The sequence below is a fragment of the Notolepis coatsorum genome (genome assembly GCF_963971535.1).
Source record: "Notolepis coatsorum genome assembly, chromosome: 18".
Taxonomy (NCBI): Eukaryota; Metazoa; Chordata; class Actinopteri; order Aulopiformes; family Paralepididae; genus Notolepis; species Notolepis coatsorum.
The window spans coordinates 65,690,569-65,717,030 of NC_140182.1; the positions used below are offsets into that span (position 1 = coordinate 65,690,569).

Here is a 26,462-nt window from a genome sequence, read left to right on the forward strand (position 1 = left end):
TGCCCATACCTGTACCTCCCCTCCCCCATGCTGCTATGACACCCGAATTTCCCCAATGGGGAGCGATAAAGGAATGTCTTAGCATATCTTATCTTATCTTATCCTGTAATGTAAAAGGTTTATGTTCCCCCACAACCTGCTGTTATCAACTGTGACACATTGATCTATTGTATAGTATTGGCTAGACTTTGCTGGGAAGTGTGTGTTCATGTCATGGCTCTGCAACTATGTAATCCGACATACGTCGGGTCTAGTTTGTTACTGGACCCTGCGTGCCACCGGTCTGAAGTCGCCCGGGTCACTCAGAACACGGCTAGAACTTCGACTCTACCTGATAGAGACGTATTATCAAAGTCAGCCGTCATCGAAGTAAGTGTTGTCAGTAGAAGACATCTCAGTCCAGGGTCTGGTTCAGTGGATTCCTCTGCGAGGTCGTCTAAATGGCGAAACCGCATTTAAATTATAACGACAGCCCTGCTCATGCTCAGCACAGATCATACGTGTATGAAGATACACAGTTCCTCTGGGTTTCGATTACAGTTTTGAACTTCAAAGCTCTCCAAGTCACAACACATTTCAACCAAGAAGCTAAAAGCCATAATCTTCAAGAGATGAAAGTCTTTTACATTGCTGTTATAGTTCAATTTACATACAGTGTTGTTTAAACGTTTAAATTGATTAATATGCGTCCCCTTAACTTATTGCACATTTTGCGCAAACTAATGTAAAACGTGAAAAAGATATTTGGCATCTGAGAACAAATTTAAATGATCAAAATGCAAGTGATTCATAGTTCAAACGAGTGAGCTATTGTGTATGTTACAGTAAATGTGGGTTGCGTGTTGCGGCAAATGTGAGGAAACTGTGATGTTAAAAATCTTCCTGGGAAATCTGTACATTCACCCACTCCGCTGTGAATCTGTATATCCCCCCCGGGCCAGACAGGAAATATGGATGGAAAGCCCTTGTTTCCTTGTGGGGGAAAGCACTTATTTCAGCGGCAGTGGCCGACCACACGTCACGGTATGGAGTTTGAACGACTGGTTTGGATGAATAAGTGAATAATATAAGTGTTAGATATAGTAGAGCCTTATTGATATATTATTGGCCTCATGAGGTTACATTTAGGTGCATTCTTTAAAATTAAAGGCTTAACCTCTTTAGCCCGGAGCCCTATTTTTTGAAAATCCGCCTAAAATACATACCTAAGTAAATGGAATATTGCTCCACTTCTACAAGTTGTGATGAAACAAAGGAGAATATGAATTATTATTTATTATTTTTCTTTGCATCTTTGACAGTGAATAACATCATGCTAATAATGACCAGACATGAAGAACTGCCACTGATCTTGTTCAGTACCTTCTTGAGATCATGTGTACAAAAAATCTAAGGAAATTAATAAAGGGAAGATGATTAAACAGAAGGTTCTGTAGATACAGTACTGAATTCTCCCATCCGGACCGATGCAATTTGAAATATTATTATAGAATATAGAATAGCAGGCTTATAAATTACCTTATTACCTTATTATAGCCAATTCGCACATGATACAACGTATAATAGAGTATCATACTTTTTTTGTATTATTAATATGCAATTAAAGCTCCTCTTCCCTTCTGTACCTATCAAAAATAGATATTTTTTTGTCTAGATTTGAATTGATTAATGTTTTCACAATATTTTTGTTCATCCTCTGCAGCCCATTCCACAGGGTGGCTCCGTAAGAGGAGATACACATTATTTTCAGGTTGGTTTTCATCACAGGTTTTTTGAAGTTCAATGGTTCTCTGAGGTTGTATCCCCCCTCTTTATCCAGACATTTGCTTCTTACATTTACCGGTAATTGATTATGTCTTGCTTTGTACATAACTTGCAGAGTTTTAAAGTTTACCATATCAATGAACTTCAAAAACTTAGAAACAGTGTGTGTGTGGTCCCAATATCCTGCAATGTGTATTACTCTTATTGCTCTTTTTTTGTAGGATAGTCAATGTATTTATGGTTGTTTTGTATGTGTTACCCCATACCTCTGTGCAGTAATGCAGGTAAGGCAAGATCATTGCACAGTACAGAGTGTGCAATGAGTTGGGATTGAGTACATGTCTCACCTTACTAATAATTGAGATGCTCTTTGCCATCTTAGCCCTGACATATTCTATATGATATGGGGTTTCCAGCCGAATGTATGGTCTAAAATCACTCCCAGGAATTTATTTTCATATACTCTTTCTATTCTATTATTATCTATTATCAACTGAATGTCTGTTTTTATCTGGCGGTTTCTAAACACCATACATTTAGTTTTATTTAGACTTAAAGATAATTTATTTATATCAAACCAGAGTTTGTATTTATTCATTTCTATTGTTAAGACCGTCATAAGCTGCTGGATGTCCTCCCCTGTACAGAACATGTTAGTATCATCAGCAAATAGTACACACTTCAATATATTTGACACTGAGCACAAATCATTAACCCATTCTCCGCCGATGACGTGTTAACACGTCATTCTCCGCCATGCGTAATCTGCCAATGACGCCGTAAGGCGTCTTTGAGATCAATATTTCATATTTTCGTCATGGTATTCACATTTCACCCACGGAGTCTTGGCTGGTGCTGTAGGACTCCGCTCAACTCTGCAACGCTTCAATACCGCCACCTCGTGGCCGATCGACGAGTTGCCAAACCGGAAGTGGCCGGAAGTGCTTGGTCCATCCCCTATTTTCGTCCGGCCACTCGGTGATCGTCCCGGGGCTCAATACAGACACTGTGGATATGGATCTTTGCCATAACTCAATAATCAACATTATTTGGACGTGTATTAGTAATATACAACCCGGCAATGGATCGCATCGATCAACATCCCATAATAGCGATCTTTTTGCTCCACTCTCATCACCCAACGCTACGAGGAGACTGGGGTGAGTTTCAGCGTTTTTCTTTACCATTTTCGATACAAACTGCTCTGATCAATATATCACCCATACTACATGAATCATTTAACGTCGGTCATTGAATTATAAACGACCCCCCCCCCCCCCCTCCGTTCACCCGTGCATGATGAGTCATAACGTCTAGGACCATGTACAGTTGACATTTTTAATCTGGCGTCGATCGGTATCAAACTGCATTTGATGATCTAATATATGCATTTATGGCTATATCTCACGTTCTATGAAATACTGCAGAAAACGATAAAAACATATTTATACTCTAGATCAGACCTGGGCATTGTACGGCCCGCGGGGCGGATACGGCCCGCGGGATGATTCTGACCGGCCCGCAAAAGATTACATGATAATAAAAAAAAATTAAAAAAGAATTTTATTTATTTCTTTTTTTTTTACTTTTTTTTTCTTCATGTCAACGTTCACACGCACAATATACGCTTACCTAGGATTTGACTTGATTCAACAACAAAGCAGTCGGGGCAAGCCGAAAACAGTCGAAAGTGTGGTTATTTGAAGTTTGGATATTTTTTTTCACAACTGAAGTAGGTAGATAAAATGTTTAGAGACTAAAGTACAGAAAAAAGGTACCGTTGGGTACCGGTATCGATTCACAGGTACCGGTACCGTATTGGTTCAAATGTGAACGGTACCCATCCCTACTGAACACACAACTGCAGGGCAAGGGCATGTTTGCTCATGAAATGCATAGCCATGTGAAAGCCTTCATGACAAAGTTGCAATTAATTTCAAGGCAACTAGGCAGCAACAATCTCAAACACATGAAAACCCTGAAAGAAGTCAAACCATCAGCTGATCACCAGCACAGGTACTCATCCATGTTGGGAGCACTGCATGATGAATTTTCAAGGCGTTTTCAAGATTTCAAAAAGGTTGAGGATGAAATGCAGCTGGTTTCCTCTCCCTTTACCTGCAGTGTTGATAGTTGTTCAGCTTGAACTCATTGACCTGCAGTCTGATTCACTACTGAAAGAGCACTTTAAGTCAGCATCACTGCTAGAGTTCTACTCTGCTCTCAAGGAGGAGAACTTTCCAAACATGAGGAGACATGCTCAGAAGATGTTGGTTCTCTTTGGATCCACCTATATATGTGAACAGACATTCTCAGTCATGACGTTTACCAAGTCCAGGTACAGATCCTCTCTCACTGATGAACATCTGGCAGCTGTGCTTCGCATCTCCACCTCAGACATGCAACCTGACTTTGATGGACTTGTTAAAGCTCAACAGAGACTGGATTTCTCACACTGAATGAAAAAAAAGAACTGAAGAACACTAAAATGAGGAAATATAACAAGTGAAATGGGACCCTTGATATTTTTTTCTTTTTTTTGCACAATTCTGAAAACATTAAATGTTTAATATAGGCATGTAAAGTAAAAAAGGCTACAAAACTGGGACACTTTTCTTTACACAGTTCAGTGACATGTCTTGTTTATTTTTGCTATAAGATGATGTGATGTCTTTAGAAAGCTAAGAAAATCCTTGTTTCAATAGTATATGAAACTCAAAATGCCCTTTGTTATTAATATTTCACATTTTGTTTATCATTTTGGAAAAAAATTCTATTTGAATAAATTATATTTTTGAAAGCTAACCTCACCTTTTAATTGCCAAATAATAACATACACTCTTACCAGGGGTCAAAACAATGCCATTTACTGCTTTTTATATAGAAATAAAATGTATATTATGCATAATTGAGTTTGGAATTTTGGCCGGCCCTCCAACATATTTTCAGTTGCTCATTCGGCCCCCTGGGAAAAATAATTGCCCACCCCTGCTCTAGATCATATTTTTGTATGAATGTGTGAATGAAAAAGTAAAACGTTCCTACATCCTGAACAATAGATAATTGATGTTGAATGGGCCATAGTAATGTCAATTTAGCAATACAATTAAAAAAATTATAGCCCTGCAAAGAAGGTGAACATCTCCATAGACAAATAGAGCTGGCAGAAGATGGTTTAGGATGGGTACAATGCCCAGCAGAGAATGGGTTAATATATAGATTAAGATTCAATATGTCAATAACGTTAAGTGTTGTGGTTTATTATCCCGAATAATAAGAGATCTATCTAATCTATCTAAAATCTATCTAATAACACTTTAACCTATTGCTAAACTAACATATTGATGATAATATACATTATAAATGCTGTTGTGACATGGTTATGATGTTTATACTTGAATATGTTAAAAAATATATATATACTTTTGTCAAACAGTCTGGAGAGATTGATTTATGACATGATGTAATTTGCGGTCCGCCGATGGACCGCACAGGCGGAAGAAGTTTTATGAGAGGCAAGTATAAACACGTCTATCTTTTAATGCACTGATTTACGGGTAGCAGTAACTTGACCATTATTCTCGTGGCAGCCATTTTGCTCTTATGTCATGCTCAGGATGGGATTCCTTTCCCACCCCCTCTGACCGGGTGCCCAATCTGTCCCAGGTCCTTTTTTCAGTTGGGTCACATATTCAGTTGAATATGTAAGATATTTATTGATTAATAGCACAAAGTCCGATGGGCAATTAGAGTAGTCGAATAACAGTCCAGGGTCAAAACACGTATGAGGCTCTCCTACAAAAAGGGAATGTTCAATACTCAGGGTTTGTCTTCCGGTCCAGGGTCAGTTTCACAAGGGGGTATCTCAGCCAGTCCAGGGTCCAGTACCACGAACACCTTCTCGCTTTCTCCTCTCCATTCAACTTCCTCTCACAAACTCTGTATAACACTCTCTCTCTCTCTGCTCCTTCCTCACCTCCACTCAACTCTATTCTGTCTCTCCTAGGGTTTTATGCTATGTGTGTCTGGTTTGTGTGTGTGTGTGGGATGTGGGTGGTCACATGGTGCACAGGTGTATTCCATCAGTCCTAATCAACTCCTTAATTAACTCTCCTCTGCCCGTGGCAGTAGTATCTCCCTTCCTCCACATAGCCATGGGGGATGATATCTGCCACAGTACCTATTTTGATAAGACTTGGTCTGTCATGAGATATTGAGATATTTCATGTAGTAGCTGAAAGCGTAAATAGTTTATATTGTTTAAATATGTAATGTATGGACTTATTTGTAATACGTACACATTGTACATACAACTTGGGCTGTCATGATATATTTAATTTTGTGCAGTAGCTGAAAGCGATTGGACAGCCGGTCAAATCTGGTAGCCACAAGGAACCCCAACCTGAGCATGACATAAGAGCAAAATGGCCACCGTGTGAATATGATCAATAGCCTGATCAGAATAAAGATGCCTCACCGTTTCCCCACAAATTCATTCATTCAGACCTTTATTTTAAGACTCTATTCTAAGAGAATCAATTGAACCTCATGAAGGATGTCGGTGTTTTTCAATGTATGTAACGTATATATTGGGGAGAGATGACAGCATCTAACGGTACCAGGTCAGAGAGGCAGCTGTGCATGGTGACAGTGGGGGAGGCGGTTTAGAGGCAAGCAGGAGTCAGTGGGAGCAGCGAGCAGAATGTTTGCATTCCACAGCACATAAACAACTGATAACAGTGGCAGGAGGTTTGGGGCAGAGCGATGGAGAGTTTGACATTAATGAAACGGCAGTTTGATGTGTGTTAAAGGTTAAAAACCGTTGCCATGACAGCACGTCACATGACAACCAGAAGAGAGGCCGGGCCTGTCGTTGCTATGGCGAGAATATAGAAAAGTGAGTTTCTTCCGGGTGTAAGGCAGACTGAGAAACGAACCACACAGAAGAGAGGAACCATCAGAGACTTTGAGAGACTTTGAGATGGCTCCCTCATCCCATCACAGGGGCATCACTAGAGAAGTGCCACGACGACAGGCTTTTGGAATAACCACCAGGCCGCGATGACCCCCGAGCGGGGTGAAAGGAGAGATCATCAGAATAGACTTTTCAAGGACAATACGAATTGGTTCCCATCTGATTATGAGGTTTTGTTTATGGAATAAACAACGTTTCTCCGAGAAAGGTATTACGCTGTCAAGTGTTGAATTCTTACGAAGGTGGTGAATACTTATGGTTACGGAGTTGCATTAAAGGGGAATGACAAAGATTGCACAGCCAGTATGACAAGACAGAGGGAAATAAACACAACGCAAACACTACACGACAACAACGATGCAGAGGTGATAACACAAGCCAAACAGATAAATCAGTGAATGGAGTTTGATAAAAAGAATGTAGCCACAATCTTTAATAACTTCTTTACATCGGTAGCAGGTAAGCTTGTCTCTAACCTACCTCCCAAGACGATGCAGAGGTGATAACACAAGCCAAACAGATAAATCAGGGAATGGAGTTTGATAAAAAGAATGTAGCCACAATCTTTAATAACTTCTTTACATCGGTAGCAGGTAAGCTTGTCTCTAACCTACCTCCCAAGACAGATCAGTTTGGTGATGACTTTGTATCCAACTACTATAGCCAACGAGGGGTTAAGGCAAACTCGTTCTCCTTAAGCAAGGTGTCAGTAGTCAAAGTGGCTGCGATGCTGGGTGAGCTCAAAATCAAGAAGGCCACAGGTGTAGATGGCATCAGTGCCAGGTTTCTGAGGGATGCAGCCGGAGTTATAGCTCCATCAGTAACCCATATTATTAACCTTATTATTCTTCTTCTTCTTCTTTTTTTTTTTTTTTTTTGCATGTTCGAAATAAAGACTTCAAATCAAATAAACCTCTCCCTGGACCTAGGCAAGGTACCCACCGACTTCAAGAATGCCAAAGTCATCCCTATATATAAAAAAGGGAGCAAATCTGACCCCAGCAATTATAGACCAGTCTCAATTTTAAGTGTGTTATCCAAAGTCCTAGAGAAGATAGTCCATGAACAAGTCCAAGAATATGCAAGCAGCCATGACCTCCTGTACGACCTCCAATCCGGCTTTAGGAAGTCCTACTCTACTGAAACATGTCTTCTTTATCTTACAGACAGTATCAGGAGGGAGATAGATTCAGGTAAGCTGTGTGGGCTAGTTCTTCTAGACCTACAGAAGGCTTTCGACACAGTGAACCATGACCTACTGCTCTCCAAGCGTATGGCCTTGGGTATGTCTGAGACAGTGGTCAGATGGTTCTCTTCCTACCTTTATGATAGGGTGCAGCGGGTTGAGGACAGGGGCACTATGTCAGAGGCCAAGCCCATTGTATGTGGGGTCCCACAAGGAAGCGTGCTAGGACCTCTCCTTTTTTTACTGTACATAAATGACATTGAATGATTGATTGATTGAAAACTTTATTAACAGATTGCAGAATGGGTACAATACAGTACAGCTCAATACACACAATTGTTAAGGGGATGCAGACCAGAGAAAGACTTTCGTCTTGTTTACATCAGGGTCCCCCATTTTCAATTCATCAGGACATATATGACATACATGACATACAGATAGTCAGTACTGCTACATCTATACATTTATGACATACCAGATTTGCAAATACAGTACTGTTTGTGATACAGAAGGAGTCAAGAAAAGGGAGTATATACATTTGACGTAGAAACTGTACATTGGAGGAGGTTGGGTGGGGGGGGGGGGTTGGGTACATTGGGATATTGACAACCATACTTGTCAGCAGCAGCATGCTCATGTAACTTGTTTTTATTTGCAGACGACTCAGCCCTGCTAGTCTCACACAAGGATCAGAACACACTAGAACAGATGCTAGGTGAAGAACTTGCAGGGGTCAGCAGGTGGCTTTCGGACAACAGGCTTTCTCTTCACCTAGGTAAGACAGAGGCAGTACTATTAGGCTCCAAGCCCAAGCTCAGGAAAGCACGGGAGTTTAACATCCAGTTAGGAGCTGTAACCCTAAAACAGCAAAAAAAAAGCGAAGTATCTAGGCTGTATGATAGACGGAAGCCTAGATGGGGAGGCTATGGCCTCCCAAGTACTGGGCAAAGTCAACGCCCGCACCAGATACCTAGCTAGGAAAGCCAACCTCCTTGGCAGAGATAGCCTCAGGCTACTAGCAAATAGCCTAGTACTCTGCCACTTTGACTATGGTAGCGTGTCGTGGTTTCGAGGGCCTGACAGTGACCATAAAAAAGAAGCTTCAGGTTTCCCAAAATAAGCTGGTAAGGGTGGTAATGGGTCTTGGCCCTCGCACCCACATAGGGAGGAGTCACTTTCAGGAGCTAAACTGGCTTCCTGTGGAGGCCAGAGTTACCCAGCTCAGACTGAACATAGTGCACAATATTATAAACCAAAGGTCCCCTAGATACCTCCAGAACTACTTCACCCCGGTCAACGAATCCCACAACCACAGAACTAGAGCAAGCATAGCAAACCTGAAGCCTGCTTCTTTCCGATCCAAACTGGGCCAGTGCTCCCTTACTTTCTCTGGAGCCCAGGATTGGAACAAGCTGCCCCATCAAGCAGAGCTTGAGCCTGCACAGCTTCAAGAGAAGCGTCAGGAAGTGGCTCATGGACAGAATAGAGGAATAGCCCCCTATAGTTTGAATGGGTTTCCAATCAGTTTTTAGTAATTGTGGGGTATACAATTTTAGCGATATAATGTTTTAAATGTATGTGTTTTGTGTTATTGTCGTGTTTTTGTTGTGGCCTACCAGCCCTGGGACCATGACGGAAATAAGGGTTTTACTCTTTCTCATGTTATCCTTTGGATCCTTGTTGTGTGTTTTTAATCCATCAATAAAATTAAATCAAGTTACAGGCTGTTATTATGGACGGTTATTATGTATGATCCTAAAGCGTCCAAGAGGAATGAGTGATTTGGTTGTAGGTCATGTTGCTAGAGATTCCATGAGTGTCTGCTGCACTAATACTAAAAGCAGTCTTTCCTAGATCAGTCCTGGCATGCGGTACCTGAACAACCAGCCAGGCACTGGAGTGAGTTAAAAAGTTATCTGGAACAACAAGCATGTTCCAATTACTGGAACACACCGGTATACAGTAGTACTACACTGTCTGCCGTCAGGGGATATACTGAACCTCTAGATTTGAGATGCTTTCAACTTGACAACATAACGCTTCTAAACTGACTACATTTTGATTTCCTGTCAGATATTATCCGGGAGATCACTTACAGCCCAAGCCGTTCCCTATAGCAAGGCGATTATCAGTATAACTTGTTAGTTATTAAATCATATTTACATCCATGCAGACGGCCAATGATATTTACACCAAATTAAATGTGTGTGTGTGTGGGGGGGGTCCTTTAAGATGGGTAAAAAATATATAGACCTGTAGGGCATTAACTTAAAGAAGGAAATAAATCATTATTCAACAACGTCTCAGATTTCCTCCCTTGAACGCAACACCCACTGGTTATGGATTTACAACATTGTGTGTCAGAAATGTTTGTGACCACAAGCTGCTCAGCGATTTTTTTTTATTTATTTTTTTACGGATGACATTCCGGGGATAGAGTAAATGTCATGAAAACAGATATTCATCAAAAAATTAATTTCCTTCCAAAGTCTGAGCTGTCTGTGATGCACACGCTAACGACAAGATAAGGAGATGAGGAGGAAGCGGCGATCAAAGAAATGTCACCATTTCTGGAATATAATTTAGCAATTTGGGGGTGAACAACAAACGCTCACCAGGATTCCACACCCGAGGCTACGGCGTCTCTAACCGAGTGAATAACACCTCCAACATGACACTAAAAGTATGCTGATTGCTGTTCGTGGGCCACTATATACATTTACTTTTAGTCATTTGACTCGTTTAGCCGACGCCTTTATCCAATGCAACTTACAAGTTGTATACAACAGGTCAGCAGGAAGGGTACAACTGGCAGCTGAGTAACAATGTTTGTCAAACAGTGTTGAATTTGAGTAGTCTTGAGTGCATAGTAGTAAAGAAGACATATTAGCATAGTAGGTCATAATATAGGCATGGTAGATTCCTTGGTAGCAAAGTGCATAATAGTAAAAGACAGTACAAAGGTTAGTAATTTAGTATTTAGTATTAGTAAATAGTTAGTATTAGTGTTTTATTTTTTTTTTGAAATTCTCTTTTTATTGATTTTCTCCATGGTTCATACAAGCAATATCATGACTTCACCTTCATTTATCTGCAGTACAAATTGCATCAATTGTTAATAACTCTGAGTTAAAGTGCAGAAGTACAAGTATGCACATGAGGACCCATACAGTCAATAAAAATGTCTAGACAAATAAAAACAATAACCAAAAATAACAAATAACAAAATAATATGTTGGGGTACATCTTCAATAACTCTGCATCTACCATAAAGCAAACAAATAACAACATAATATGTTGGGGTGCATCTTCCTGACACTCAACTCTCTTTACACAAGGTTCACTTAACAATTAACCCAAATGGACATATCTATACACCGTAAACAGATGAAGATCGTAACGGTGTAATGTACATTATCCATCTTTCCCATTTCTTCCGACACTCCTGTTGCAACCTAAAAGAAAAGGTTATTCTTTCCATCTTAAAAATATCATAAATAATATCAATCCAATCATCCACTGTAGGAATTTCTGTTCTTAACCACTTTCTAGTAATGGCTTTCCTGCTAGCCACACTTAGTATCTGAAATATATATCTATCCCCATTTTCTGATGGCCTGGCGCCCAAATATAGACTCTCCAACCAGCGACGCGGGAAGGGGGGGTGCTGAGGGTGCTGCAGCACCCCTACCTGTTGGCAGGGGGTGGGTGGGGGACACTGTACACTGTACATTGGAATATTGACAAAGCCATACTTTGTCATTTACTGTACATTGGAGGGGGTTGGGTTAGGACATTTGCAGGGGCCAGTTTCGAATTGCAGTCTCCCGTAGGTGTTTTTGAAAGTGGATAGTGATTCACATTCCTTTACAGCTTTGGGGAAACTGGGGAAACTGTACAACTGTACAAGCAAAACTGTACATTGGAATATTGACTAAACCATATTTGGTCATTTACTGTACATTGGAGGGGGCCAGTTTCCTGTAGATGTTCTTTGAGAGTGGTTTTGAAAGTGGGTAGTGATTCACATTCCTTTACAGCTTTGGGTAGGGCGTTCCAGATTGATGTGGCATAATTGCTAAACGTGTTTAGTCCCTTGTTTGAGCCGAATCTGGGTTTAACATGATTTGTGGAGCTCCCTCTGGTGTTGTGATCGTGGTATTCACTGACCTTTGGGAAGTATTTTGACATGTACATGGGTACCTTGGTCGTGTAGTGTATCTTGTAGACTTGTAGTCGTCTACTCTAAGCCATCCTAGGTTGTCAAAGTGGGCAGGGGTGAGGTGGATTCTAGGAGTCAGGTCTAGCAGTAGTCTGACCAGTTTGTTTTGAGATTTTTGTAATTTTGTTTTTAGTGCCTTTGAGGTGCTTTGGTACCATGAGGTGCAAGCATAGTCGTAGTACCCTTGAATGAGTGCTCCTGCCAGAGTCTTCAGAGTATTCTTGTTTACCAGAGAGGAGATCCGGTACAAGAATCAAGTTCGTTTGTTGACTTTTTTTATTACATTGGATGCCATTTTGTCACAGGAATGATTAGCCTCTAGGATGGAACCCAGGTAGGTAATTTCATCTTTCCTTGTGACAATATTGTCACCCACTGTAACTGAGAAGCCGTCGGTCTTGCTGAGTTTGTTATTTGAACCGAAGAGAATGGACTCTGTTTTACCCATGTGTAATGATAGTTTGTTATCGGCGAGCCATATGCAGATTTTGCCTAGTTCCGAGCTGTGGGTTTTTTCAACCTGTAACTTGTTCTTGTCAGAGACCAGCAGGGCTGAGTCGTCCGCAAACAGGAACAAGTTGCAGTCACAAGCTGACGACATGTCATTTGCATAAATTAAGAACAGTAGCGGTCCTAGTATGCTTCCTTGTGGAACACCACAGCTCATTGGGAGGGGGGGGGGCAGTGGCGGCCGGTACATTCTTCTCCATGGGGGGCGCTATACCAAACATTTTGCAAACATGTACCACGCATTGGCATGTCACTGGCAGCGGACAGCTGACCAAGCGAACACTGACTCCCCACAACACTACCAAACCACCAACAACACACAACCAGTCAAATAAAGTACAGTCTAATTCACAACTTGAAACACAATATATAAATAGAAAAGTTAGAAACAAACTCGCTCCGTCTCCAAACACACGCATACGCAGAGAGAGAGAGAGAGAGAGAGAGAGAGAGAGAGAGAGAGAGAGAATTAACTCACTTTGTTTAATTGAAACGTGGTCCAGCCGGAGGGCTTGATAAAGTGTATGTCCACTGACTGTCCCCCAGACTGTTGTCGATGTATATCCACTGCCCACTGTCCAGACTCCAGACTGCATCACAACACACAGCATCGAACATCCTGCAAACTACCTGGCGTTCTATCGTCCACACAAGCAAAACCGAGAAATGCGGCTACGGAAAAGTACTGGCATCGCGTCGGCCAATCAGAGAGCGTCTCTGCGAAATGCGGCTACGGAAATTCTAGACGCTGCTAAGGCTGCTTGCCTAGACCGCTTCAAATCGCGCCCGGCTTCCAACATAATACATCATATTTCAACGTACAGCGCGTTACGCACTGATTGGCTGCGACGGATACAGCGATGAAACAGTGACGCGCACTCAGAGCGCTATTGCGTCTAGCCCGGGCCGAGAGAAATACGGCTAGGAGAAATGTGGCTATGCGACAGTGAGTCACTTCCTGTTCAGGAAAACGATTATTTTTATTTGATATATTAACGTTATATTGTGCATTGGAAACACAAACATACTTAAAATGAGTAAATATTATTCATTTTAAACATGTTTATATTATTTATTGGGCTATAAAACAAAAAACAAAAAAAAAACTTGTTCTTCTCTCTTTTAACAGGGGGGTCGGCGCCCAAGCGCCCCCAGTGGCCAGCCGCCACTGGGGGGGGGGGGGATAGGGTACCGTTTACCTCCACCATCTATTCTCTCCCCTCCATTCCCCTCCATTCTGACCTGCACAAACGCAGCGCACACACATCGCATGACGTGGATTGGGCGAGAAGGATCACGGTTGAAGTTGAACACAACAGCAATTGTTATGGTTTGTAACCGACCCCAATCGCACAACACAAGACAGGTATGAGAGTAAGCCAAGAACTGGGCATTTATTGAATAACAAAGAAAAACGGCACTGTCCCTTTAAGGGAGAACACAAATTACTGGATAACAAGAAGGGAAAGGTACAGTGCCTTTAAGAGGCGAGCTGGCTAAGGGGAAGGCTAACGGAAGGGCTAACGGAACAGGGCCGGGGCAAGGGACAAGGAAGGAAACAGGGAGGACTAGGAGGACTGGACAGGGAGGACTAGGAGGAGAAAACCAGGGACAGAGGCCCGCGGAGGCGGGCTGGGGACAGGGAGGACTAGGAGGACTAGAGTGGGGAAACAGGGACAGAGGCCCGCGGAGGCGGGCTGGGGAGAGGGAGGACTGGAGGGACTAGACAGGGAGGACTAGGAGGACTAGAGAAAAACAGGGTAAGGCCTTGGAACAGGGCGAGGGCTGGAGCTGCATACTGGGACAGAGAAAACAGGGTAAGGCCTTGGAACACAAGCATTAATGAATGTTGCTGCTCTGCAGCTTCTCCCGGGATAGTTCGTCTGAGGAAGCAGACGGTGGACGTCAGAACCGCTCTGCAGATCTCTCTCGGCAGATCTCCGAGGGTGGTAAACGGGACCGAGAGGGAGAGAGGGAGCGGGTTAGCTCAGAGTTCAGTTGGGAACAGAGCAGGTGACAGGAGAGGTGACTTCTCCCAAAAACAGAGTAATCCAGGTGACAGAATCTTCGGTGTATATACACACTGTGAGTAAACGTCCCAAACACAAATCCACGTGATAGAATCTTCGGTGCTAATAACCACTGTGAGCGAAGTCCCAAATACAAATCCAAGTGAATAATATCTTCGGTGTGTATACACACAGTGAGCGATGTAAAGGCCAAATATTATCCCAATGAACAGTCCAAAAAGCTGACGCTGGGTGAGTGACAGTCTGACAAAAAGCAGGATATCTTCAGTGTCATTAAACACACGAAAAACGAATAGGATCAAAGACAGTCATAAAAACTCACCCAAGCGCTGTGCGTAAAGAGAGAAGGATCAAAACGGGGCGAGCGCGTCGCCACGGGAAACGGGTTGTCCAAGCGGAGTGGTGCGCGACTGCTTGGAGTACGCGCCGGTACGAAGGGCGCATCTGGCGCGGAGGTCTGAGTGGTGCGCGACTGCTTGGAGTACGCGCCGGTACGGAGGGCGCATCTGGCGCGGAGGTCTGAGTGGTGCGCGACTGCTTGGAGTACGCGCCGGTACGGAGGACGCATCTGGAGTGCGTCTGAATGCGCGTCTGGAGTGAAGAGCGCGTCTGCGCGGAAGAGCGCGCCGGCTCGGAGAGACGCATCCTCCCGTAGAGTATTAGGAAGCGATGCGCGTCTGGAGTGAAGAGCGCGTCTGCTGCGCGGAGGTCTGGATGCGCGTCTGGGCGTCTGCTGCGCGGAGGTCTGGATGCGCGTCAGGACGTCTGCTGCGCGGAGGTCTGAGGTGGAACACTGGGATACCTCCCGTGGAAGTTTAGAGAGCGCAGTCCAGCGTCTCCCTCAGGCAACGGCGACAGGAGGCGAAGGCTGGAGCGCATCTCACGCCGGAGATGAAAACAGCATAAACAGACAGAGGACCTCCCGAAGGAGTCTTGGTGATAGAGAATATGATACGGAATGAAACGGCACGACCCGACAAGGGACAGAGGGGAGAGCGAGGTACTTAAAGCCCACAGGGGAACTAATTAGAATGCACCACAGGTGCGTGAAGGTAATTGATACTTGAAACTAAAAGTGTGTGTTCGGCACCAGACCAATCAAACACATAATGACAGGTAGTCCAAGGGTGTGGTTGCTGAAGAGCAAACGAACGCGAGGGTGGGGGCTAGTGAGGTGAGGAGAATGCAATTGATTAACAGTAGGCTTAAAGGAACAGAGCGAGTAGGTGAGCAACAGGCTTAAAGGAACAGAGCGAGTAGGTGAGCAGCGGACAAAACCTCACAGCAATGGGTAACTTACTAGTTGCGTCTCAAAACATTTCTAAAAAAAGAATATTATGATTTCTTTAATGACCCCAAAGCAAAATGGATATACGGTATTTTTCCAAGGCATATAAACAAAGTAATTTAGAAGCTGCACCGGGCAGAAAAGATCATTGATGCCAAGACGAAACGTCGCATTTTGCTGCATTAAGGTAAGACAATGGTTTATCTATTATTGGATGCCTTCATTTGAACACTTAATTTGCACTATATATTAAAAGAGTGTGGCTCGCCTCGCATAGCCTAGTGTGTGTGTGTATATAGACAAAAAAGGAAAGATTTTGGTCGCTGCGCACGTTATTGCCTCCCCTTCAGCGCACCCGCCGCCTATGACGTTATTATATCACTTATCTCCGCACCCCCAACTCTGACTGACTTCCCGCGTCCCTGTCTCCAACTTAAATGGGATGTCCACCTGGAATATTTTTTCAAAGATTTGATGGACCTCCCTCCAGAAAGGCATCAGCAAGGGACAAGACCAGAATATGTGATAATGATTTGCCTCTGAGAGGCCACACTGTCTCCAGCAGTTAGAAGATGTTGATTGGTATGATGACTCCCTTGAGCTGGAGTACTGAAGAACCTAATCAGGGATTTCCAGTACGTCCAAAACTCTGCTGCGAGGGTCCTCACGCGCACCAAACCCTGGCAGCACATCACCCCCACCCTGCAAAAACTCCACTGGCTCCCCATCAACTACCGAATCCCCTACAAGATCCTCCTCCTCACCTACAAATCCCTGCACGGGTTGGCCCCTTCCTACCTGACCAACCTACTCCACCCCTACACTCCAGCACGAGGCCTCCGCTCCTCCAACTCCGACTTCCTCACCATCCCCCGCACCAGGCGTTCCACACTGGGAGACCGAGCTTTCGCTGTAGCTGCCCCCAGACTGTGGAACTCCCTCTCCCCCCTCATCCGAGGCTCTGACACCATCAACCTCTTCAAAACCAAGCTAAAAACCCACCTGTTCACACTTGCCTTCACGTAACACGGCCCCGCTCCCAAGTAGCCCACCCCTGACTTTTTTTTAACACTATGATCGCCGGGAACGAGTTTTCACGTCATTCCGAGCCATGCTCATTCTGCCGAAGACGCCGTAACTCGTCTTTGATGTCAATATTTCAAAAATCTGTCATCGAAATCATATTTCCTTTCCGGAGCCCTGAGACACACTGCTGATCTCCTCTCAACTCTCTAGCGGTTCAAGAGCGCCATCTGGTGGCCGATCGGCAGATAGCCAACCGGATATTAACCTTTGAACCGGTAGTACTCATCCAAATGTGGTCCGGCCACTCGCTATAGCTCCCGCGACTCCATCTTGAAACACTGGATAATAGATCGCTCGCCCTAACTCAATAAACAACGTTATTTGGACGTATATACTATTATACAACCTGGAAATGGATCGGGCATTTCTACATCCCATAATAGAAAAAAATCTGTTCCACGCTCATCTGCCAGCGGCGCGAGGAAGCCACGGTAAGATTCAGCATTATTTTCTAACGTATTCTATACTAACTGATCTGATGAACATATGACCCACTCTGGATGAATCATCTAACGCTGCCCACGGAATTATAAACGATCCCCCGCCCATCCGGTCATCATCAGATGATATGTAGCAACTCCTAGAAGCACGTCCAGTTGAAACTTTTTATCTCGCACAGATTCCTACCAAACTGTATTTGATCATCAATATAATGCATTTAGGGCTATAAATCACGTTCTGAAGAAAGCTGCAGAAAACGATAAAAACATACTTATACTTTAGACCATATTTTAGTATGAATATGTGAATGAAAAAGTTTAACGTTGCTACACCCTGAACAATACATATAGGACATTGAATGGGCCATAATAATGGCAATGTAGCAATAGAATTTAAAAAGTTATAGCCCTGCAAAGAAGGGGAACTTCTCCATAGACAAATAGAGCTGGCGAGGGATGGTAAATTATGAATTTAACCCATGGCGATTAAAGTGTTAAGCCACAGATTCCGTTGTTTTGTTTTGTTGTTGTTTGTTTGTTCATTTCAACCACTTCATCCAATTGGACAGAACCTTGCTTCCTTTTTTATCTCTTTTATCTTATTTGTTTTTTCTTGTTACTATACACAGATATTCATAATTTATTTTTTATCTTTTATGTATTTTATTATATTTTTTCAATTTCCTTTCCTTGTACAGTGTCCTTGAGTCTGAGAAAGGCGCTTCTCTCTTAAAATCCAATCTATTATTATTATTATTATTATTATTATTATTATTATTATTATTATTATTATTATTATTATTATTATTATTATTATAAATCCTCCCATTCCTCTTCCGTTATATTTAGGTTTCTCTCCCTTTCCCATTTATGTTTTACATACAATTAATTACCTTTCGTCTGTTGTAATCCCATATAGAGTCTTGAGATGTTTTTTTGGTTTGAGTTCGAGACATAAGCCTCTCTGAAGACTTTTAATAAAATATTTTCCAAAAGCGTTTGTTTACTTCGCTTCAATAATTGCTCGATATAATGCCGAACTTGAAGATATCTGTAAAAATCTTAATTGTTCAAACCATGCTGCATCTTCAGATCTTGAAAGCTCTTCATGGACCCCTGATGTAAAAAGGTACAATATGCTGTTAGGCCTAGAGTCTCCCACCCTTTAAAGTTACCTTACGTCCATTATTTTGGGTGCAAAATCTGGGTCATACGCACACCGTCCCAAAACTTGTATGGCTTCTTTAAAAAAAAAATTGGGCTGTTACCTTTCTCCACAACTTAAGTGGTAAACTAATCCATGGATTTCCCAACTCCTAAATCATTATCCCCAATTGCAGCTTGAATTGGATACTCTTCTGTTACAGCCATCTCAATCTCTTTCCACCTGGCAAAATATTCTGGATTACACCAACCAACCAATTGGTCTTAATTGAGCTGCAATATAATAGTCCTTCAAACATGGAAGTGCAACCCCTCCCCTGCTTTTTGCTAATTGTAGACTCTTGTATCTAATTCTAAGTCTCCGCCCTTGCCAGATGTACCTTGAAATAAGTTTGTCCCATTCCTGAAATTTTTGGTTAGGTAGGTCTAGAGCAGGGAGGGGCAACTGGCGGCCCGCGGGCCGCATGCGGCCCTTACCGACGTTCCATGCGGCCCCAGGCCAATAAAAAAAAAAATATATATATATAATATTTTTTTGTTTTTTTATTTTTTTTTATTTTTTTGTATTGTATTCGACTAAGAAGAGTTGGCAGTCGACTATGGCTCCTTTCGATTGATTAGTCGACTATTTGACTAATAGGGGTCAGCCCTAGTGTGGACATATGAAACGCTGTTGAAAGTGCCGTGCAGCATATGGGGGTTTTGATAAACTGTCGGCTGTTGTTACCGATGGAGCACCGGCAATGAAAGGAAAACGCACAGGATTCGCCGGGCTTCTAACATTTACATTTACATTTAGTCATTTAGCTGACGCTTTTATCCAAAGCGACTTACAAGTTCTGTACGACAAGCCATCAGGAAGGGCACAACTCTATCAGCTGAGTAACAATGTTCGTCAAAGTGTTGAGTGCTACAGTGTAGGTTAGTTTATTAGGACAAGTGCATGACAGTATGGTTAGTTAGGGTTAGATAATTTTTTCTTTTTTTTTCTTTTTAATTCAGATAATGGTTGAAGAAGTGCGTCTTTAGTCGACGGCGAAAGATTGGACGTGTTTCGGCTGTCCTAACTGGGGTGGGTAGTTCATTCCACCATTGTGGGGCAAGGACTGAGAATAGGCGACTTCTCTTTGATGACCCTCCCGGAGCTTGGATAGGAGTAGGTCTGAGGCGGCCAGAAGAAGCAGAGCGTAGGGGTCTTGAGGGTGTGTAGTTAGAGACCATTGACCGGAGGTAGGCGGGAGCAGTTCCCTTTGCCGCACGGTATGCTAGGTCGAGGGCCTTGAAGCGGATTCGTGCAGCAATGGGGAGCCAGTGCAGGTCCCTAAGAAGTGGGGTGACATGGGCCGACTTCGGTAGGTTTGAGATCAGGCGGGCCGCTGCGTTCTGAATGAGTTGAAGAGGCTTAGTGGCAGTGGCCGGGAGGCCAGCGAGCAGTGCGTTGCAGTAGTCGAGGCGGGAGATGACTGTTGATTGGACGAGGAGTTGGGTGGATTCTTTTGTCAGGAAGGGGCGGATCCTTCTGACGTTGCTCAGGAGGAATCGGCAGGTTCTGGTTGTCGCTGCGATGTGAGCAGAGAAGTTCAACTGGTCGTCGAGGACAACACCAAGGTTCTTGGCGGTCGGGGACGCGGTCACAGCTGCATTCTCGACTGTGATGGAAAGGTCGGTCAGGGGGGAGGATTTGGCCGGCAGGTGGAGCAATTCTGTTTTGCTTAGGTTCAGTTTGAGGTGGTTGGTCGTCATCCAGGCGGAGATGTCGGACAGACAGGCCGAGATCCGTTCAGAGACGTGGATATCTGAGGGAGGGAAGGAGAGGAAGAGTTGAGTATCGTCGGCATAACAGTGGTAGGAGAAGCCATGAGACGTGATAATGTTACCCAGTGATTTAGTGTAGAGGGAGAAGAGAAGGGGTCCTAAAACCGAGCCCTGGGGGACACCCGTCCGCAGGGGGCGGGTGGCCGATAGGGTCCCTCTCCATGACACTTGGTAGGAGCGGTCATTGAGGTATGATGACAACCATGTCATCATTCTAAGGCAGAGTGGCGTTGAGTGTCCAATGCTGCACTGCATTATACATCAGGTAAGTTCGCTAACATAATCTATTGTGGGTCACTATAATGACCAATGCGAGTCGAGTGTAGTCAAATTATATGCGAGAGTTGTTAAATCGTTTTTCTTTTTTTTTATCTGATATAGGAGGCTCTCTGTGCCAAGAAGCTTGACTACTACAGCCATGTTATGGATTTGGTTACCAAAGTTACCAATCTAATTCGTGGAGGCAACAGGTCACTAAACCATAGAAAGTTTGTCTCCTTTTTGGAAGAGATGGACACTGATTATGGCGACTTGCAGCTACACACAGAAATCCGATGGCTGAGCCGTCGGAAAGTACAGGAGCGACATTGAAACACTGCAAATGCAATTCAATGATCGGTTTGAAGATTTCAACGGCATGCAGTCACGGATAGCGCTGTTTGCCGGCCCCCTCACCGCTACGGTGACAGAGCAGCCCCCACCGTTGCAGCTTGAACTGTGCGAGCTACAGTCAGATCCTTTTTTTCAAGCAAAGAGAAATGAGAGGGGAATTTCGTTTTGGAAACTGCTACCTGAGCCCCGCTTCCCACTCCTCAGGTACTTTGCCCTCTCTATGGCCAGTATGTTTGGGAGCACATACATATGTGAGAGCAATTTCTCAAACATGAAGCACATCAAGTCAAAGGAGAGAAACAGGCTGTCGGATGAAACATTATTTCATCTGATGCAGATTGCATGCACAAACATTGAAGTTGACATTCCTGCTATTGTGCGCCAAATGGAGAGACCACAAGTGTCTCATTAAAGACAGGGGGGAGGAGGAGATGATGAAGAGGTGTAGAGGGGGGGAAGGAGATGATGAAGAGGTGTAGAGAGGGGGGAAGAGATGATGAAGAGATGTAGAGAGGGGGGGGGGGAGATGATGGAGAGGTGTAGAGAGGGGACCATTATTATTATTATTATTATTATTATTATTATTATTATTATTATTATTATTATTATTATTATTATTATTATTATAAGCATTATTGACCCACTGTGGGGCGAGGGTGAATGTCATGCCAGTTTGATAAAGGGTCAATGGGAGGCATCTAGTATTGCACTTTACTTTACTTGCACTTTACTCGTTTACTTTTGTAGGGTTCAGATAACACTAATAACACAAACACAAAGCAGCATTCCTGCTGCATTTCACTACAACAGTAAATCAAAAGTGCAATAATAAATGATTTTGTTAAATGTATACACTTTTATCCTGCTACTAAACAAAACATTCCTGAGTGCTTCATATCCATAACATGCATTTCAGTGTTATAATGTTTTGTTTAGTAGCAGGATAAACGTTTATACATTTAACAAAATCATTTATTATTGCACTTTTGATTTACTGTTGTAGTTAAATGCAGCAGGAATGCTGCTTTGTTTGTTGAGCAGTGGGCTTTAAGTTCATACATTTATTTTATTAGAAGCCTTAATTATAATTGATCATTTTTGTATATATTTGGGGTTACACAGCAATACTTTTAAATTCAGCTGTTTATAAATTCATAAAGTTGAAATTGCATTACTAAATGCATTTGAAATGGAATAAAAAACAAAGTTACAACAAATTATAATTGTTTATATACCTTGTGACTATTAGGGCTATTTGAGTGATGGGGTACTACTGGCGGGACTGCCGATAAACAATGCGGCCCCCCAGATTGATTGTGGACATTTTGTGGCCCTCACCATATACAAAGTTGCCCACCCCTGGTCTAGAGGAAGGGCCTGGAAGAGATTCATTTTAACCGATTCAATTCACGATCCAAAATTCAGAAGAGGTATTAGATCTCATCTCCTTATGTCTTCTTTAATCTTTTGATTCAAGGGGAGGAAGTTAATGGCAAACAATTTTGACAAATCTTTTGGTATAAATCTCATGGATTCTGCTTCCCATTGTAATTTAAATTTCGTCTTTATATTTCTTGAAGAGCTATATTTAAAACTAAGAATTTGCGTTTTCGTTACATTCAATTTATACCCGGAGAATGACCCATATTGTTCTAAAAGCGAGAATAACTGTTTAAGTGAATGTTCTGGGCTTGATAAATACACTAATACATCGTCCGTGAATAAGGACCTTTTTTGTTCTCCCCCTTCATATCTATCCATTTAATATTTGTATTCTGTATAATCCACTGACTCAGGGGTTCAATAAAAATTGCGAACAATAAGGGACTAATTGGACAACCCTGCCTAGTCCCACGTTCTAGTCCAAAGGAACTAGACACTGTCCCATTTATCTTAATTCTTGCCCTTGGTTTATCATAAAGAGCCTGTATTGTTTTAATAAAACTACTGTGAAAGCCAAATGTATCCAAAAATGACCAATTCACACAGTCAAAGGCTTTTTCAGCATCCAGCCCCACCAACACTGCCTCTAAATTATACTCTTTTATATGATTAATTACATATAAGGTCCGTCTGATGTTGTCTTGCGTTTGTCTTTGGTGAACAAAACCTGTCTGATCTAGGCTGATGATTTGTGGTAAAAGTCCCTCTATTCGCTTTGCCACTATATGCGTAAAGAGTTTATAATCCTGGTTGAGAACACTTACCGGCCTAAACGAGCCACATTCAGATTTATCCTTTCCCTCTTTTGGAATCAGTGAGATTACTGCTTCCCTCCAGGAGGGGGGTATCTTACTCTCCTTAACACATTCAGAGCCACGCCCCTTTGACCATAATAGGGCTACCGTGCCAATAAGGAAGTCAATGGGAGGTGGGGGAAATTTGCGAAGGCTTAAACTATATCTTAAATTATGGCTATGGGTCTAAAACACCCCTCGCTTATCAATGACATGCTTGCAGTCAACATGTATGAAACGGATAGTTTTTTCATTGGTACATTTCCGTTTTATACCGTTTTGAATACGAGTATAGTTTTGGAGAGTTCTAGTAATTCCAGAGAAATTCCGCGATGATAGCTCTTTAGTGGAATACACAAAACACGTTGTCATTTTTCGGCTGATTTATGAATAGTTTTCAAATAAACGCTAGATTGATTTTGATAGTATATGTGTACTTATGCACGCTAGAGTAGCGGCCTGAAAAATCGATTATCCATGCCGTGCTTAACGCTAACGTTACGCACACACACCCACACGTTGTGATCGCTGTGAAAAAAACATCTGATTAACCCAAAACTAGTCAAATAGAGTCCTTACCTCACATCAGATGTTCTGCGAAAAGATTAATCCAATTCCTGTTCGCCATTCCAAATATTGATCGCGTTTATTGATCCAACGTTATAGTCCAAAACACATAATCGAAAGCTGCTCCCAGCCTCCCCAGTGAATGTGGTAACAGATACTGCTTGCCAGAGAAGGGAAAACCCGGACCAGACTTTTTTTTGGATGCACATGCTCACCCAATCCAATCCAATGATGTGCAATACCATCCGGGAGACGATAGGCGGCGGTATTTGCCCTTTTCGAGCTCAGACCAATTCCCAATGATAACGTCAGGCTGGATGGATGAAAAATGAATGGATATTGCTAATAAAATAAATAACGATTAAAAAACTAGTTTTCTAGTTTTTTCTCTGGCCTTGGCACTCAACGCATGGCGAATTAAGCTGACTAATCTCATCGTTGGCACTGAATGTGTTAAGAACCCAATTAAAAGTGGATTTCAGCACAGGAATCAACAAATCTTTCATTAATCTGTACCACTCTGAAAGAAATCCGTCAGGTCCCGGGGCCTTACTTGATTTGAGATGAGCTATGGCTGAACTAATTTCTTCCTCTGATATTTCAGTTGCGAGCTGATTACTCTGCTTGCTGGTTATTTTAGGAAGATGAATTGTCTTAAAGAAATCCTCCATCTTTGCTTTGTCAAACTGGGGTTGGGAATATAAATTCTTATAAAATGTTTCGAAACAGTTTTGTATATCACTTAGTTTGTGTTGCATAAGGTTAGTCAGAGGGTCTTTAATTTTATGAATTAAATTATCGGCCTGTTGTTTTCTCAACTTATACGCCAACAGTTTACTTCTTTTGCTCCCCCTTCATAGTATTTCTGTTTTGTAAATATCAACTTTCTTTGAATATCTTCTGTATATATCTAATTTATTTCATTATTTTTCTTAATTATTTGTTCTCTAATTTTCCGGTCTATTTTTCTATTTTTCTATTTGAAATCTTTATTTCGAACATGTAAATGAATACAAACAATATAAATAACTAAACAAAATCAAAACATAACTCAAACTAAACTGGTATTTAAAACCCATTCTCTTCAATTTTTCATGCTCTATGTCTGTAAGATGTGTTTCCTGCAAAAAGGCCACTTCCACTTTATCTCTTTTCAATTTAGTTAATATCTTGCTTCTTTTGATTGTATTGGGTAAACCGTTCACATTATACATTACAATTTTAACTGCTTGCATATTGTCCAATAGAATTAAACACAATTATCGATAGTGAACTCACTGTATCAAAGGTAACCCCCCAGAGGCTGCAAAGAACAGCAGCAACAAAAAACCCGTAAATGGGCAAGAACACAATACAAACATTAACCAAAAAAAAATACTTCCACTGCCCCGACTGTAAGAGGGCTTTGAGGGATAACCTCTCCCCGCTATTGGTGGGAGAGCGCCTTCACTTGTCAGCATTTTCCAGTCCATGCTGCTATCCATTAGGTTATGTGGCTAAGGAAACAGTCCCGACCACACATGTATATTCTTTAAATGGCTGCTTTTTTATATAGCGCTTTTATCCAAAGCGCTTTACAATTTTGTTACTCACATTTTTACCCATTCACTCACACATTCACACACCGACGGCGGAGGCAACCATGCAAGGTGCCAACCTGCTCATCGGGAGCAATTAAGAGTTAAGTGTCTTGCTCAAGGACACGTCGACACGCTGCCCGGGAGGACCGGGAATCGAACCGGGAACCTCCGGATTGCCAGACGACTGCTCTACCTCCTGAGCCACTGTCGCCACTATTGCTAACAAAGTACTCTTCTCGTATGCAGTAATTATTCCCAGTATGTCCCGAATGTCCTTTTTTATATAACGAAACTCACCCTCTTCAGTGGGCTCACCGGTAAACGTCAATTTCCAGCACTTTCCATTTTACTTACAGTCACTCCTGGTCCTATCGCCTTAAAGCCTGGAGTTTATATTTGTAGTTCCCCCTCCCGCGAGCACCTTCCTTGTTCCCCGTTTTCGTGCTCGTGCTCCACGATAAACGCTGGACCTGCTCCAAAAGAGACTCCGGTTGTTTGATGACGGTCACCCTCTTTGCCATGTCGCTGGTCGCATCCTCCGCTGATCCATATAGCACTGTCCCCTCCTGGTAGAAAACTCTCAGCCTGGCCGGGAACGGAGTTTGAAATAGAATATTCTTCTCCTTCAGCACCGATTTCGCTTCGCCATATTCCCTTCGCCTTGTCAAAACATCAGGGGCATAGTCATGGTCGAGGTTTACCCTTCTCCCCAAAAGTTGAAATCCCCGCTTCTGCCATGCCTGTTTTAGTATTTCTTCTTTCATCCTGTAGCTTGCCATTTTGACTACTATGGACCTTTGTGCTGCATCATGGCGAGGTGCGCTCTTTCAACTCGTATTTCAAACGAGGCCGGGAGCTCCAAGTGTTCTCTTAACAGGCTTTCTACATAGGAAACCATTGATGGAGAATTTTCTTCTGCTCCCTCTTTAACTCCGTGGATTCTAATGTTTTCACGCCTGGAGCGACCCTCCAAGTCAGTCAGTTTA

At 42.6% G+C, this 26,462-nt stretch overlaps 1 protein-coding gene across 1 annotated transcript in view; it reads right to left on the bottom strand.

Annotated features, from left to right (window-relative positions):
- The window catches only part of fkbp16 (FKBP prolyl isomerase 16), a gene marked incomplete at both ends in the record, with an annotated part of 143,750 nt that overhangs the window by 78,935 nt on the left and 38,353 nt on the right, over positions 1-26,462 (bottom strand). The window lies entirely within an intron of this gene.